We start from the raw sequence: 12,378 nt of genomic DNA, 5'->3' as shown, positions 1-12,378 counted from the left end.
CCATGGACAGAGAGAGGGAGTAGTATCAGTTCCAGTGGATCAGAGTGGGCCTTATGTCGCAGTAGCAACATCAGGTGTAGTCGAACCGTTTCTGTTGGATACTGGTGCAGCAAAAAGTTCTATCATTCATGCGAAACTCCCTGGCGCACCTTTGTCCGGCTCAACAAATGTTTCTGTAGGTTTTTCAGGCGCCCCTGTTTACAACCCCATATCTGGTCCTTTATCTATTTCTGTTGGACCGTGTCAATTGAAAGCACCCCTGATTTTGACGACAGGTTGTAATGAAAATCTGCTTGGTTTAGACTTGTTAAAAAGCCTATATGCGACATTGTACTGTTCTCCGGAAGGAGTACAGCTTACATTGGGCAAAAGAATCACCTCTCCGATGCACTTGTCAATGGATGCACTCCCGCCAGAGCTGCGTTCGCTCCCTGATACTCTTTGGGCGACTGGTCCTAATGATGTAGGCCTTTTGGAAATACCACCATATGTAGTCACTTTGAAAGCAAATGTAAAATTTCCACAAATTCCTCAATATAAAATATCTAGTGAAGGTGAACGTGCACTTTTATTGATTGTACAAGATTTGATTAAGAAAGGTGTGGTTGAAGAAACTAGAGGAAATGTCTGTAACAGTCCTGTATTACCGATTTTGAAACGAACTGATCCTACAAAGCCTCCAGTGTATAGGTTTGTCATTGACCTCAGAGAAGTTAATAAGATTGTGGTCCCGCAGTTTCCTGTAGTTCCAGACATTACTGCCTTGTTAACATTGATTCCTGCTACAGCCACGTGGTTTTCAGTCATCGACTTGAAGAATGCCTTTTTCAGCATTCCGATAGCCAAAGAAAGCAGAGATATTTTCGGCTTCTGTCTAGGAGGTCGAAGCTTCAGGTTTAAACGCGCTCCACAAGGCGGATGTGAGAGCCCATCCATTTACAGTCAGGCATTAAAAAGTCAGTTAGATTCTTTTGTACTTCCTCAAGGTTCTGCTCTAGTGCAGTATGTAGACGATCTTCTAGTGGCTGCCGATGACAAGGAAACTTGCAAAGCAGCTACGATTTCGTTATTGCATCATTTGTCTAATTTGAATCACAAGGTATCACCTTCGAAAATGCAATACTGCTGCCAAGAAGTGACCTACCTAGGTCATCTCTTGTCAAAGGAGGGAAGGAAGTTGACCCCAGAGAGAATAAAAGCAATTACGCAAATGAGTGTTTTCTCTTTTAGCAAAACCGTTGGTAGCTTTGACTGGGAAAAATGTTCCGAGTCCGGTGCCATGGTCTGATGAATGTCAGGAGAGTTTTTCTGAGTTACGAAAAGCATTGTGTTCAGCTCCTGTATTGGGCACACCTGATTACAGCAAGCCATTCACGCTCTATGTTCACGAGAGAGAAGGTTGCGCGTTGAGTGTTCTGACACAGAAATTTGGTGATAAACAACGCCCTTGTGCGTATTTTTCATCAACATTAGATCCGGTAGCCAGAGCGTTACCTAGTTGTTTGAGAGCTACAGCGGCAGCTGCGGCTTCCATTCGACAATCTGCTGGTTTGGTGATGAACCACATGCTAGTGGTTATGGTTCCTCATGCTGTGGATACACTCATGAATCGAACCAAGACACAACACCTTACCAGTGCGAGATTATCTGGCTACGAGCTGACACTGCTAGCAAGTCATATTCAGATTAAAAGATGCAATGTATTGAATCCAGCAACATTGTTGCCGACTAATCAAGAGTCGAGTGATTCCGAGCCCCATGATTGCTGTTTTAGAACCGAGGAAGAGACAAAAGGACGAATTGATTTAAAAGACACTCCGTTGTCAGATCCAGATGGCACGTTGTATGTTGATGGGTCATGCTTTAAATTGGAGAATGGTGATGTGACTGCTGCCTATGCGGTAACGACTTTGAGAACGATTGTGGAGACTGCAAGAGTGAGTCAGAATTCTGCCCAAGCTGCAGAATTAATAGCTCTAACAAGAGCGTGTGTTTTAGCTAAGGGAAAGAGAGTGAATGTGTTTACAGATAGTCAGTACGCGTTTGGCGTGGCCCATAGTTTTGGCCGTTTGTGGAAAGAAAGAGGTTTCATTACGTCCCATGGGACTAAGATTCAACATGGTCAGCTAGTTAACGACTTGTTGGAATCTCTAACCTTGCCGACTGAAGTTGCGATTGTGAAATGCAGTGCTCATAAAGCAATCACGGATGATGTTGGTCGTGGGAATGCTTTTGCTGATGAGACCGCTAAACAGACAGCTAGGAATATGATGAGTAGACTGTATGTCGCTACGTCTGCAAGATGGATTTCTGAGTCTGGGATGTGTGAGGATACAGTGGAAAGTGTGAAAGAGATTTAGAAAGAGGCAACTGAGGAGGAAAAACGTGCATGGAAAGAAAGTACGGGCAAGTTGGATTCGAATGGGTGTTGGATTGATCTGTCAGAGCAACAGCGTTGGATGTTGCCTGACGCGTATGTGCTTGCAGTAGTGACAATGGCGCATGGAGTAGCGCATATAAGTTCTAAAGGAATCTGTAAGATGTTGGCTCCAGTCTGGAAGAATGATGGGATCAGTAAATGTGCAGAGAGAGTGGTGAAAAATTGTATGGTATGCCTGATGCATAATCCTGGCAAGGGAACCCCAACTCCTGCTGGTCACTTCGCTCCTCCTTCCTACCCCTTTGAAGTGATTCAGCTAGATTTCATACACATGGATCGGTGTAATAATTTAAAATACGTCCTGGTGGTAGTCTGTGCATTTTCCAGATGGATCGAAGCATATCCACTAAAGGACAATACTGCCCTATCAACTGCCAAAATTCTTCTCAAAGAATATTTCCCTAGGTATGGAATGCCACGGATTGTATGGTCAGATAACGGAAGTGAGTTTATAGGGAAAGTTATTGTAGTAAGGCAATCCAGATTCGAGGTGGTTGTAGGATAAGTATTTATTAAAGTTAAAGTGACAACAGGTGAGGGCCAAGGGAAACGGTCTCATCTCCTCAGCAGCTCAACCTACAATGGTAAAACACTAGAACACAAGTGCACTCCACACTCTACATTCTTAACACGAGGCATGGAGAGAATACACATTAAAGAAATACACAACATAACACATCCCCCCCCCTTATACAATAGAAGGAAAGAAAGGTGAAGAGGAAGAGGAAAAAATAAAAGAAGGGAAAAACACAAAGTCAAAGGTAAAATCCTTAAGTAGGAACAACCAACTATACAACGAAGTCTTTAAGCCAACCGGGGGCAACTCTTGTTCTTTTGTCAGGCAAAACACTGACCTTATCTTGAGTACCAGATGTGCCCAGACTCGAGGAGGAAGATGCACTGGTTTCATGAGTGCAACCCACACCCACTCCCCCCTCAATATGCGGAGGAAGATTGGATAGTCTAGGCACATCAACAGAAACAAAATCATTACCAAGCTGAGATTGAACCTGACTATTTTCAAATTGATCCTCCACCCAATCAAAATTGTTGACACAGGAATCAGGAAGAATCTCAATAAAATTCTGATCAGGATTTAAAGCAATGTTCTTAAGATTCCACACTCTTCCGTCATCAAGTCTCACAGAATTCCTCAAAATCTCCGCGACTTTGCATGGTGGTTCAAAGCGACTTTCCCCCTTGGGTACCTTGAAAGGTTTCTTAACTCTTACCCAATCGCCAACCTTGACCAAGACCTCTTTGGTGTTGTGATGAGAGTCATAAAACTCTCTGCTCTTTTCATGATTAGACAGCAATTTATCCTTGACCTCAACAGGAGACCAAGAAGCTATTTTCCCATCAAAAAGCCATGCAGGATTAAATTTACATCTCGCTGTCCTGCCTCTCAACATGGTGAACGGGGAAGTGCCAGTGCTGTTTTGCACAGTGACTCTGTATGACCAGACAGCCTTTTGAACCTGTACTTTCCAGTCAAGTTTACTATGCACTGAGGCCTGAATGACACCCTTAATTACTCTGTTAAATCTTTCGACAGTGCCGTTCCCACTAGGGTTGTACAGTGCGGTTTGATACCACACTTGACAAAATACTCCTTAGCCTGCTTGGAAGTAAATTGGACACCATTGTCAGATAGCACACAAGCTGGCAACCCTTCCGTCATGAATATCTTATCAAGAAAATTAAGCACAGTGAGAGTGTCTACTTTGTCTACAAATTTTACAATAGGCCATTTTGAAAAAAGGTCAATGGCAACTAACCCATACTCTTTAGAATCCCCAATGGGTCCAATAATGTCAACTGCGATAGTGTCCCAAGGGAAGTCAGGAATTAGACCATCACTCATCTTGGGCTTAAGCGTTCTAAGGGTCTTGTCAGCGGACCCACAAACAGCACACTTCTTAACAAAAACCTCAGTTTCACCGTCAATACCTGGCCACCAAAACATTCCTTTGACGGTAGACTTGGTCCTCATAATACCAAAATGCCCCTCATGACAAAGTTGCAAAATTCTCTTCCTCAAGGATACGGGTGGGATAATCCTATCACCCCTAAAAAGTAAGTCACTTTCAGATGACAATTCCGTGCGGATTTGCCAAAAGGCGTCCAGTCCAGGAACACTCCTTTTTTTGGGCCAGCCCTTGCAGATATATTCTAAAACACTTTTTAAAACAGTATCCTTTTCTTGTTCAGCCATCCATTCAATTTTACCTATAGCAGGCTCACCACAGTCATGTACTAAAGCCACACAATACTCACTCCAGGGGTCATCATCACATACTTCGAGAGGAGGTGGAAGTCTAGATAGACAATCAGCAACACGGTTGTCCCTCCCAGGTAAGTAAACCATTTTATAGATGTATTCCTTCATCCGCATAGACAACCTGGCTAACCTCGCAGACGCACCAGAAATGTGAAATATGTATATGAGGAGGAGGGGGAGAGTATGGAAGAAGTAGATGATGAGGATGAATGTTGCATTAAGAGTGTTCGTGGGAACTATGTGATTAATATCTCTGAGGATTCCCTCAAAGGGAAACCAATTTGTGAGATATCTCTTGGTGGAGTGGTGATAAATGTGTATGCGGATTCTGGTTCCCCATATACGATTATAAATGAAGAGGTTTGGAAAAAAAAATTTGTAAAGAAGATTGGTGAGCAATTGTACCCGTCGGATGTTTGCCCAATCAGCTTTACAGGCAACAGAATTGGAATGATTGGCTTTAGGTGGCTTACGTTTCTATTTAAGGGCAGGTCCACAAGAGCGAAGTTATATGTAGCAAAGGTGGGACCATCAGTTTTAGGATGGTTCGACCAGAAAAAATTACACATCATCTTAGACCCTAATTCTAAAGAAAAAGTTTTAATTTTGGATGACTGTAGTAGAATGGAAGTAACTCTCTCTGAAAAATTCCCCAGGGTGTTTAGTAAGGAGCTTGGTGCTTTGAAGGGATTTGAACATAGGATAATTTTAAAAGCTGACGCGCTACCCAAGGTTCACAAGGTAAGACCGATACCTATGCTGATAAGAGAGGAGGTCAAAAAAGAGATTCAGGGACTACTTGCTAAGGGTATAATTGAAGAGATTGAAACATCTGAATGGATTTCTCCGATTGTGGTTGCCCGGAAACCCAACGGAAAAATCCGTTTATGCATCGATTTGCGCCATTTGAACAATAATATTGTGATCGAAAAATTTCCCCTTCCAAGAATCAATGAGATGGTATCTTCCCTGAAAGGTGCTACATGGTTTTCCACGGTGGATCTCTCTGCCGCTTACCACCAGGTAATGTTAGATCCCGACTCTAAAAACCTAACGGCGTTCATTACACCGTTTGGTTGTTACCAGTTTAGGCGTATGCCTTTTGGTTTGGCCTCAGCCGCTGCTGTTTTTCAGCGGTTGATGCACAAACTTTTTGGGGACATGGAGAACATCTCTTTCTTTCAGGATGATATCCTGGTTGCTGCAAAAGATAAAGAGAGTCATGACTTAAAACTTCAACAGGTTTTGGAAACCTTACAGTCAGCTGGCCTGACTGTAGAGTTATCCAAATGCAAGTTCAGTCAAAGGAGTGTTGCATATTTGGGACACATCATTAGTGAGGAAGGTGTTGAACCCAAACCAACTTTAATTGAAAATATAGTTAAGTTCTCTGCCCCTGTTTCCAAAGATGAGGTGAGAGCATTTCTTGGCATGGCCGAGTACTGTGCTAAGTTTATAAAAAATTTTGCTGCGAAAGTTTACAATTTACGTGCACTGTTGAAAAAGAACGCTAAGTTTGTTTGGAATGAGTTGTGCGAGGATGAGTTTAAATTGATCAAGAGTGAATTACAAAACGTGAATGCACTTGCCAGTTTTGACCCCAATATTGACTGTTTGTTGACCACTGACGCAAGTGACAAGGGTTTAGGTGCCGTTTTGTCACAACTTGATGAGGATGGTAAGGAGAGGATCATCTTATTTGCTTCCAGAGCCCTTTCCCCAGCTGAGTGTAGGTATCCCATTATCGAAAGAGAGGCTCTTGCATGCGCATGGGCTTTAGAACATTTTCGAGCATTCGTTTGGGGGAAGCCTGTGACAATTCGCACAGATCACAAACCCTTGATTCGTATATTGTCGTGTGAAGGTATTTCTGGTGCGTCTGCGAGGTTAGCCAGGTTGTCTATGCGGATGAAGGAATACATCTATAAAATGGTTTACTTACCTGGGAGGGACAACCGTGTTGCTGATTGTCTATCTAGACTTCCACCTCCTCTCGAAGTATGTGATGATGACCCCTGGAGTGAGTATTGTGTGGCTTTAGTACATGACTGTGGTGAGCCTGCTATAGGTAAAATTGAATGGATGGCTGAACAAGAAAAGGATACTGTTTTAAAAAGTGTTTTAGAATATATCTGCAAGGGCTGGCCCAAAAAAAGGAGTGTTCCTGGACTGGACGCCTTTTGGCAAATCCGCACGGAATTGTCATCTGAAAGTGACTTACTTTTTAGGGGTGATAGGATTATCCCACCCGTATCCTTGAGGAAGAGAATTTTGCAACTTTGTCATGAGGGGCATTTTGGTATTATGAGGACCAAGTCTACCGTCAAAGGAATGTTTTGGTGGCCAGGTATTGACGGTGAAACTGAGGTTTTTGTTAAGAAGTGTGCTGTTTGTGGGTCCGCTGACAAGACCCTTAGAACGCTTAAGCCCAAGATGAGTGATGGTCTAATTCCTGACTTCCCTTGGGACACTATCGCAGTTGACATTATTGGACCCCCATTCACTCTTGATCAATTTAAACTCATCCTCGCACAACTCATTCCAAACAAACTTAGCGTTCTTTTTCAACAGTGCACGTAAATTGTAAACTTTCGCAGCAAAATTTTTTATAAACTTAGCACAGTACTCGGCCATGCCAAGAAATGCTCTCACCTCATCTTTGGAAACAGGGGCAGAGAACTTAACTATATTTTCAATTAAAGTTGGTTTGGGTTCAACACCTTCCTCACTAATGATGTGTCCCAAATATGCAACACTCCTTTGACTGAACTTGCATTTGGATAACTCTACAGTCAGGCCAGCTGACTGTAAGGTTTCCAAAACCTGTTGAAGTTTTAAGTCATGACTCTCTTTATCTTTTGCAGCAACCAGGATATCATCCTGAAAGAAAGAGATGTTCTCCATGTCCCCAAAAAGTTTGTGCATCAACCGCTGAAAAACAGCAGCGGCTGAGGCCAAACCAAAAGGCATACGCCTAAACTGGTAACAACCAAACGGTGTAATGAACGCCGTTAGGTTTTTAGAGTCGGGATCTAACATTACCTGGTGGTAAGCGGCAGAGAGATCCACCGTGGAAAACCATGTAGCACCTTTCAGGGAAGATACCATCTCATTGATTCTTGGAAGGGGAAATTTTTCGATCACAATATTATTGTTCAAATGGCGCAAATCGATGCATAAACGGATTTTTCCGTTGGGTTTCCGGGCAACCACAATCGGAGAAATCCATTCAGATGTTTCAATCTCTTCAATTATACCCTTAGCAAGTAGTCCCTGAATCTCTTTTTTGACCTCCTCTCTTATCAGCATAGGTATCGGTCTTACCTTGTGAACCTTGGGTAGCGCGTCAGCTTTTAAAATTATCCTATGTTCAAATCCCTTCAAAGCACCAAGCTCCTTACTAAACACCCTGGGGAATTTTTCAGAGAGAGTTACTTCCATTCTACTACAGTCATCCAAAATTAAAACTTTTTCTTTAGAATTAGGGTCTAAGATGATGTGTAATTTTTTCTGGTCGAACCATCCTAAAACTGATGGTCCCACCTTTGCTACATATAACTTCGCTCTTGTGGACCTGCCCTTAAATAGAAACGTAAGCCACCTAAAGCCAATCATTCCAATTCTGTTGCCTGTAAAGCTGATTGGGCAAACATCCGACGGGTACAATTGCTCACCAATCTTCTTTACAAATTTTTTTTTCCAAACCTCTTCATTTATAATCGTATATGGGGAACCAGAATCCGCATACACATTTATCACCACTCCACCAAGAGATATCTCACAAATTGGTTTCCCTTTGAGGGAATCCTCAGAGATATTAATCACATAGTTCCCACGAACACTCTTAATGCAACATTCATCCTCATCATCTACTTCTTCCATACTCTCCCCCTCCTCCTCATATACATATTTCACATTGCTGCGTCTGCGACACATTTTACTAAAGTGACCTAAAAGTCCACAAATACCACACTTCTTCTTTAGCGCAGGACACAGTCTACTGAAAGCTAGATGTTCTTTACTATCACATCTATAGCATCTCCTATCCTCCATGTTCCTGTTTGGAAATCTTGTAGGCTGACTAGTCCATCTCCCTTGTTGCTGCTGTTGACGAAAATTCTTATTAGGGGCCTGAATTTTACAAACTGCTCCTGACGTCTTAGACACATCTTTCTCAGTCTCCTTCACTACAGTGGCACACCTTCCTGACATCTCAGACTTTCTCATGATGGCTACCACATCGTCGAGAGGTGCATCTCCATTAACCCAAAGACGATCTTGTAGCCCTGAGTTGTTGTTGTGCATCACAAGTTGGTCACGAATTAAGTCATCATGTAAATTATCAAATTTACAATCAATGGCGAGCTTCCTAAGATCATCCAACCACTCATCTACAGTTTCCTCCTTAGTTTGCCTCCTTTGAAAAAATTTATGTCTTATGACCCCGACACATACTTTGGGAGCAAAGTATTTATCCATGTTTTTGATGGCATTCCCAAATTCATCAAGATCAGGATCATCAGTTTTACTCATTCTGGAAAATGTCTTTAACCCTACTGGTCCCAGTGAATGTAGAAGTAGTCTTTTTTTCTGTTCGGGTTTCATTTTTTTGGTTTCATCTACAGCTTCCAAATAATTGATAAAATACTCTTTCCATTCTAACCATTTTATGCTTGGCTGGGTACCTTTCACCCAAAAAGGTTCCGGAGGACTAATTGAAAAATTTTGTTGTGCCATATTCGTGTCCTTATTAACTGTAGTGACACTAGAATCACCTTCTTCCATGCACAAAGGTAAAATACCAATAGAAAATATGAGCCTTCGCTCGACCTTCTCACCTGTTATAATGTCACAAAATCCAAAAATATATATAACCTTTTTCTTTTTAAAACTAAAATTCACCTTACTGTATTGTCCAGAATGTCCTTGTGTAGATCAACCTTCTCCGTTTATTTTTTTTTTTTTTTAAAAGAAAAGCGCAGTCACTTATATGTCGAAACTTCTCCTTACTGAAATGCCGATCTGTAACTGCGAGTGGTAAACAAACTCAACTAAGATGGCCGCCACGTTGGGGTCACGTTGCGTGACCTGCGTCTGACGTAGTTCTTGACAGAGGGCGCGCTGGTGAAGGACGCGCGAGGCTCCTCTGAAGACAGCGCACGCAATGGAACGGCAAGCGAAATTGAACAATGCCGGTAGGCTGCTTAATAACGGCTGTTAAAAGAGGCCTTGATCGATTTAAGCTCGCATGTAATAGTAGACACAGAGTAGGCAAAGGGAGATAAAAAAAAATATGATGTGACTCACGCAAGTCTTTTTTTCCTTTTGCTCCGGTCAACTTTTCTTCGTTATTTTCCGTTTTTCTTTAAATGACAAATTCCTTTGACGCATTCCTTGATGAAATATACGTCTTGAAAAGCGCTTTGACGCTGGTTTCCCTCGTCGCCAATTTGTAGTAAGGCAATCCAGATTCGAGGTGGTTGTAGGATAAGTATTTATTAAAGTTAAAGTGACAACAGGTGAGGGCCAAGGGAAACGGTCTCATCTCCTCAGCAGCTCAACCTACAATGGTAAAACACTAGAACACAAGTGCACTCCACACTCTACATTCTTAACACGAGGCATGGAGAGAATACACATTAAAGAAATACACAACATAACAGTTATGCAGAGTGTGTGTGCCGGTTTGGGCATTAAACAGAAATTTCACAGTGCAAACCATCCCCAGTCTGCTGGTTTGGTTGAGGGTTACAATGGCACCCTCAAACTAAAACTAGCTAAAATACAGGCATCCACGGGTTTATCCTGGCCAGACGCACTACCCTTGGCTTTGTTATCAACGAGAGCAACTGTACATTCTAGAGTAGGGCTTAGTCCTTACGAAATTGTTTTTGGCCGTCCGGCAAATATTTGGGGAGTGCCTAGGCCAAAGGAGTTTTGTTCTCTAGAATATCCTATGTTGATCGATTACCTTTACGACTTGACTGCTAAATTGAGTCTTATTCACCAACAGGTTTTCGATGCATTGCCAAAGCCTCCGGAGAGTCCAGGGCATCAGCTGAAACCCGGCGACCACGTTGTGGTCCGAAATTTTGCGAGGACAAAGAACCTTCAACCCAAGTTTGTCGGCCCCTTCCAGGTGCTGCTTGCAACGAGAACTGCCGTTCGTGTGGCTGGACGTAAGCACTGGATACACGCAACTCATGTCAAACGTGTACCTTTGCCACTTCCTTACGACGACTGGGTGAAGAAGGGAATTGGTGCCTCTGAATGCGAGCAAACGCCCAAGTTTATCCCTTTCAGCGATGCCGAATTGATAACTGACACTCCGAACTCTGACTCTCCTCCTGAAAAGACTCCTTTGAACTCTGAACATTTGTCCTCTGCATCAGAAAAAACTCTGTCATCTGCGAACCTGAACACTGCAACAGCTACTAGTGATACGTTATTTGCCGATCAAACAGTTCCTGCAAAACTAAGATACAACTTACGACCTCGTAATATGGACAAATAAAGCAGGCAACTGCCTATTGTGATATTTTGGAATTTTGAACTTTTGCCTTCAGCCAGGAAGTTTGCTATTGTTTTATTGTTTTTAAAATTGCCTTGCCGTCTGGGTAGCCGTAGGGTCGTGGCTGTGTGCCTAGTTGAATCTGCGGGGGTCTGACACAAGGTCGATCTTTCTGTTGATTCTGGGAACTCCCAGGGCTGATAGAGGCATTTTCATCTACGTACACATCATCAGTGGTCGCGAGCGGATTGTAGAAGATGGAGCTTCCTGCGCTGCAACGAGAAAATGTGATTTATGTTCGCAGAAACAGACTTCACAAAATTCTTCACAGCAAATGCTTTTTGATACAATGTGCCATTACATTTTTGATTGTTTTGATAACGTTGGTGGGTGGAATCGTCTTTGGTATGAGTTTGATTTTTGTACCAGTAACTACAGTACCTCCCCTTGATCCTGCTACTTCTACTGTTTCTTCCATACACTCTTTTCACTCGTTTCCTGAACATGAGCAAGCTCGACGCTCAGAATTCATCAATAACACTTTTGTACAGCTCTTGCACCAACACCAACTGGTAGTTAACACTACAGACTGCTGGGTGTGTGGCTTGATACCCCACACTATGGATAAAGGCATTCCCTATCTGGTTTTGCCTTTTAGCTATAATGGATCATTTCAGGCCCTTCAAACCATCTTTGCTTATGCCCTTGAAACCTATCCTCCACGTCCACCACGTTCCGCTAAATGTAACTCTGCCAACAAAGCTTTAGTCCAGGGAATTATTGACATGATCAAGGACGTCAATAATACTCCATCTTACCCTAGAGACGAATTACGAGTATATTTGAGTTGGAATTCTTCAGAGTATCGCCTTAGTTTGGGAGAAAGCAAGCGTAAAAGCTCAACTCCAATCTGGGTCGTGCCTCACCGAGGTCAGGTCTGTTTGCAAGGAAATGGGAGAAATCCGAGAGCTCAGCTAGGGAGGAGTGAGTGCGTAGAGACTTACGTGTTTCCGTCTAACTCTTCCCCTGCTTTTCTTACTGCTAGGGGTACCTACTTCATCTGTCGAGACAGGGCGTATACATGGTTACCTGCTGACTTTTCAGGATCATGTTATATTGCTCGATTATTGCCTCCAACATACACTG

This window comes from Lissotriton vulgaris, chromosome 3_1, assembly GCF_964263255.1.
Source record: "Lissotriton vulgaris chromosome 3_1, aLisVul1.2, whole genome shotgun sequence".
NCBI classification, from domain to species: Eukaryota; Metazoa; Chordata; class Amphibia; order Caudata; family Salamandridae; genus Lissotriton; species Lissotriton vulgaris.
The sequence above is the reverse complement of the archived record's forward strand: the minus strand, read 5'-3'. Positions refer to the sequence as shown.